Below are 6000 nucleotides of genomic sequence, written 5' to 3'. Positions count from 1 at the left end.
TTTGATCACAAAAGTAAAAAGCAATCTGCTCCACCAATCCTTTCTCTCCTCAAAGAGTTCACTGCAAAATGAAAATTGAATATTGATCACTACACCACCTGCAAGTGAGTGAGTCAACAGCATAAACTATGAGAGAGGCCTGCCAACTCCTGAAGTTATTGCAGATGATTTCATATCCAGCACTATTTATAGCAAAAAGGAAACATGTTTACAAAGAATGCCTGTACGGTCTCATTACAAACAGCAAACAGAAGACATATATCCCCATGTGGATTGGGCTATGCGACATTAATAGGCATGCACATATCATTTCCTCTGTCCATTAGTTAATTAAAACATTAACCCATTGAAAATAGCTAGGTCACCTTCATTTTAACAGGATTGCACAGCAAAATTTGAACCCCGTAATGATTTGTAATTTTTTCTTTTGACAATCATATTATGGACAGCAGGCCCCATGCGCATGTATGGCACGATTAATTTTAAATTGCTTTTTATAAAACAAAATTCTTTATTCATTCATGGGAGGTGGGCGACTTTGGCAAGGCCAGCATTTATTGCTCATCACTACTTGCCCTTGAGAAGGTGGTGGTGAGCCGTTATCTTGAACCACATAGTGAAGGCACTCCCACAGTGCTGTCAGGGAGGGAGTTCCAGGATTTTGACCCAGCGATGATGAAGGAACGGTGATATATTTCCAATTTAGGATGGTGTGTGACTTGGAGGGGAACTTGCAGGTGATGGTCCTCCCATGCGCCTGCTGCCCTTGTCCTTCTAGGTGGTAGAGGTCGCAGGTTTGGGAGATGCTGTCGAAACAGCCGTGGCGAATTGCTGCACTGCACCTTGTAGATAGTACACACTGCAGACACAGTACGCTGGTGGTGGAGGGAGTAAATGTTTAAGGTGGATGGGTTTCCGATTAGGTGGGCAGCTTTGTTCTGGATGGTGTCGAGCTTCTTGAGTGTTTTTGGAGCTGATCTCATCCAGGCAAGTGGAGAGTATTCCATCACATTTCTGACTTGTGCCTTGTAGATGGTGGAAAAGCTTTGGGGAGTCAGGAGGTAAATCACTTGCTGCAGAATACCCAGCCTCTGACCTGCTCTTGTAGCCGTAATACATATGTGGCTGGTCCAGTTAAGTTTCTGTTCAATGGTGACCCCCAGGATGTTGATGGTGGGGAATTCAGCGATGGCTATGCCATTGAATATCAGGGGCAGTGGTTAGACTCTCGCTTTGTTGAAGACAGTCAGTGTCTGGCACTTGTGTGCTGTGAATGTTACTTGCCATTTATCAGCCCAAGCCTAGATTTTGTCAAGGTCTTGCTGCATGCGAGCATGGACTGCTTCATAAGAACATAAGAATTAGGAACAGGAGTAGGCCATCTAGCCCCTCGAGCCTGCTCCGTTATCTGAGGAATTGCAAATGGAACTGAACACTGTGCAATCATCAGCGAACAGCCCCACTTCTGACATTATGATGGAGGAAGGTCATTGATAAAGCGGCTGAAGATGGTTGGGCCTAGGAACTGTCCTGAGGAACACCTGCAGTGATGTCTTGGTTAAGCAAGAGGTTACAGAGATAGGCAGGGGAAACACCTTGAAGAGGTTTAAGCACAATGATGAGAATTTTAAAGTTATGGGATTGGGGACTGCGAGCCAATGTAGGTCAGCGAGGACAAGGGTGATGGATGAGCTAGACTTGTTGCAGAATAAGATATGGGGCAGCATAGTTTCGGATTCACTAAAATTTGCAGAGCGTGGATGTTGCGAGGACTGCCAGAATAGCCTTAGCATAACTGGATGTGGAGGCGAAAAAGGCATGAATGAGACATTTTAAAATATCTGTACAACATCAAAACATTTTTTGACTTGGCGTGTTCATGACGCACACTGTTATTGTTGTGCAAATCAACCAGCAAATTGTTTTAGATAAATTTAGACATATTGAGATCTTTATGATACAGACAGGGAGATCTGGTTACCACGGTTGTTACATCATAAGATGTGCCACACCGACAGATTTTCCCTGATTAGTTTGCAAGACTGATGTCACGATTTGGACCAAAGTTCAACTGTTCATAGCAGAATGAAACTTTAGGAACAAACACAGTTGCTTTCGCCATGCAATAGCCTCGAGGCTAGCATTGTGGAGTCTGGAAATTCCTCCTGGTGGGCCAGCATGAAATGAGCAGCAGATGCCATCGACGTGTGGCCCCGTTTGTTCTGGTCACCCTGTGATTACCCAGCTCATCCACTGCCGAAACCCTCATCCATGCCTTTGTTACCTCTAGACTTGACTATCCCAAAGCACTCCTTGCTGGCCTCCCACATTCTATCCTACATAAACTAGAAGTCATCCAACACTCGGCTGCCCATGTCCTAACTCGCACCAAGTCCCGCTCACCCATCACCCCTGTGCTCGCTGACCTACATTGGTTCCCGGTTAAGCAACGCCTTGATTTCAAAATTCTCATCCTTGTTTACAAATCCCTCCATGGCCTCGTCCCTCCCCATTTCTGTAAATTCCTTCAGCTCCACACCTCCACTCCCCCTGACATATCTGCACTCCTCTAATTCTGCTCTCTTGATCAACCCTGATTATAATCACTCAACCAGAGAGAGGCGGGAGTCGAGAGAGGCAGCGGCCTATAAAAGGCTCAGCAGTCCGGGGAGCGTCGAGAGAGGCAGCGGCCTATAAAAGGCTCAGCAGTCCGGGGAGCGTCGAGAGAGGCGGGAGTCGAGAGAGACAGCGGCCTATAAAAGGCTCAGCAGTCCGGGGAGCGTCGAGAGAGGCGGGAGTCGAGAGAGGCAGCGGCCTATAAAAGGCTCAGCAGTCCGGGGAGCGTCGAGAGAGGCGGGAGTCGAGAGAGGCAGCGGCCTATAAAGGCTCAGCAGTCCGGGGAGCGTCGAAAGACGCGGGAGTCGAGAGAGGCAGCGGCCTATAAAAGGCCCAGCAGTCCGGGGAGCGTCGAGAGAGGCGGGAGTCGAGAGAGGCAGCGGCCTATAAAAGGCTCAGCAGTCCGGGGAGCGTCGAGAGAGACGGGAGTCGAGAGAGGCAGCGGCTTATAAAAGGCTCAGCAGTCCGGGGAGCGTCGAGAGAGGCGGGAGTCGAGAGAGGCAGGAGTCGAGAGAGGCGGGACCGGTGCAGCTCCAGCTGAGAGAAGTCAAAAAAGAAGTAGAAAGAAATCAAAAGGTGACGTCACAGCCAACGTGGTAAGTGATTGGCTGCTGATTGGTGAGTAGTTTTTCTTTTTCTTTATTAGTCAGTAACTTTTAACATTGTTGTCGGCAATTTAAGTGTATCTAAGGGTTAATCATGGCAGGACAGCTCGGTCATGTGATATGCTCCTCCTGTACCATGTGGGAACAAGGGGACAACACCAGTGTCCCTGACGACTACATGTGCGGGAAGTGTGTCCACCTCCGGCTACTGACGGTCCGCGTTGCGGAGTTGGAGCTGAAGGTGGATTCACTCTGGAGCATCCACGATGCTGAGAATGACGTGAGTATCACGTGTAGCGAGTTGGTCTTACCGCAGGAGAAGGGTCCACAGCCAGCGAGGGAATGGAAGACCAGCAGGAAGAGTAGTGCAAGGAAGGTAGTGCAGGGGTCCCCTGTGGTCATCCCACTGCAAAACAGATACACTGCTTTGAGTGCTGTTGAGGGGGATGACTCATCAGGAGTGGGCAGCAGCAGCCAATTTCATGGCACCGTGGCTGGCTCTGTTGCACAGGAGGGCAGGAAAAAGAGTGGGAGAGCGATAGTGATAGGGGATTCAATTGTAAGGGGAATAGATAGGCATTTCTGCGGCCGCAACCGAGACTCCAGGATGATATGTTGCCTCCCTGGTGCAAGGGTCAAGGATGTCTCGGAGCGGGTGCAGGACATTCTAAAAAGGGAGGGAGAACAGCCAGTTGTCGTGGTGCACGTTGGTACCAATGACATAGGTAAAAAAAGGGATGAGTTCCTACGAAATGAATTTAAGGAGCTAGGAGCTAAATTAAAAAGTAGGACCTCAAAAGTAGTAATCTCGGGATTGCTACCAGTGCCACGTGCTAGTCAGAGTAGGAATCGCAGGATAGCTCAGATGAATACGTGGCTTGAGCAATGGTGCAGCAGGGAGGGATTCAAATTCCTGGGGCATTGGAACCGGTTCTGGGGGAGGTGGGACCAGTACAATCCGGACGGTCTGCACCTGGGCAGAATCGGAACCAATGTCCTCGGGGGAGTGTTTGCTAGTGCTGTTGGGGAGGAGTTAAACTAATATGGCAGGGGGATGGGAACCAATGCAGGGAGATAGAGGGAAACAAAAAGGAGGCAAAAACAAAAGACAGAAAGGAGATGAGGAAAAGTGGAGAGCAGAGAAACCCAGGCAAAGAACAAAAAGGGCCATTGTACAGCAAAATTCTAAAAGGACAGAGGGTGTTAAAAAAACAAGCCTAAAGGCTTTGTGTCTTAATGCAAGGAGTATCCACAATAAGGTGGATGAATTAACTGTGCAAATAGATGTTAACAAATATGATGTGATTGGGATTACGGAGACGTGGCTCCAGGATGATCAGGGCTGGGAACTCAACATCCAGGGGTATTCAACATTCAGGAAGGATAGAATAAAAGGAAAAGGAGGTGGGGTAGCATTGCTGGTTAAGGAGGAGATTAAGGCAATAGTTAGGAAGGACATTAGCTTGGATGATGTGGAATCTATATGGGTAGAGCTGCAGAACACCAAAGGGCAAAAAACGTTAGTGGGAGTTGTGTACAGACCTCCAAACAGTAGTAGTGATGTTGGGGAGGGCATCAAACAGGAAATTAGGGGTGCGTGCAATAAAGGTGCAGCAGTTATAATGGGTGACTTTAATATGCACATAGATTGGGCTAACCAAACTGGAAGCAATGCGGTGGAGGAGGATTTTCTGGAGTGCATAAGGGATGGTTTTTTAGACCAATATGTCGAGGAACCAACTCGGGGGGAGGCCATCTTAGACTGGGTGTTATGTAATGAGAGAGGATTAATTAGCAATCTCGTTGTGCGAGGCCCCTTGGGGAAGAGTGACCATAATATAGTGGAATTCTGCATTGGGATGGAGAATGAAACAGTTAATTCAGAGACCATGGTCCAGAACTTAAAGAAGGCTAACTTTGAAGATATGAGGCGTGAATTGGCTGGGATGGATTGGCGAATGATACTTAAGGGGTTGACTGTGGATGGGCAATGGCAGACATTTAGAGACCGCATGGATGAACTACAACAATTGTACATTCCTGTCTGGCATAGAAATAAAAAAGGGAAGGTGGCTCAACCGTGGCTATCAAGGGAAATCAGGGATAGTATTAAAGCCAAGGAAGTGGCATACAAATTGGCCAGGAATAGCAGCGAACCTGGGGACTGGGAGAAATTTAGAACTCAGCAGAGGAGGACAAAGGGTTTGATTAGGGCAGGGAAAATGGAGTATGAGAAGAAGCTTGCAGGGAACATTAAGACGGATTGCAAAAGTTTCTATAGATATGTAAAGAGAAAAAGATTAGTAAAGACAAACGTAGGTCCCCTGCAGTCAGAATCAGGGGAAGTCATAACGGGGAACAAAGAAATGGCGGACCAATTGAACAAGTACTTTGGTTCGGTATTCACGAAGGAGGACACGAACAACCTTCCGGTTATAAAAGGGGTCTGGGGATCTAGTAAGGAGGAGGAACTGAGGGAAATCCTTATTAGCCGGGAAATTGTGTTGGGGAAATTGATGGGATTGAAGGCTGATAAATCCCCAGGGCCTGATGGACTGCATCCCAGAGTACTTAAGGAGGTGGCCTTGGAAATAGTGGATGCGTTGACAGTCATTTTCCAACATTCCATTGACTCTGGATCAGTTCCTATGGAGTGGAGGGTAGCCAATGTAACCCCACTTTTTAAAAAAGGAGGGAGAGAGAAAACAGGGAATTATAGACCGGTCAGCCTGACATCGGTAGTGGGTAAAATGATGGAATCAATTATTAAGGATGTCAT

The sequence above is a fragment of the Pristiophorus japonicus genome, chromosome 1 (genome assembly GCF_044704955.1).
Source record: "Pristiophorus japonicus isolate sPriJap1 chromosome 1, sPriJap1.hap1, whole genome shotgun sequence".
NCBI classification, from domain to species: Eukaryota; Metazoa; Chordata; class Chondrichthyes; family Pristiophoridae; genus Pristiophorus; species Pristiophorus japonicus.
The sequence above is the reverse complement of the archived record's forward strand: the minus strand, read 5'-3'. Positions refer to the sequence as shown.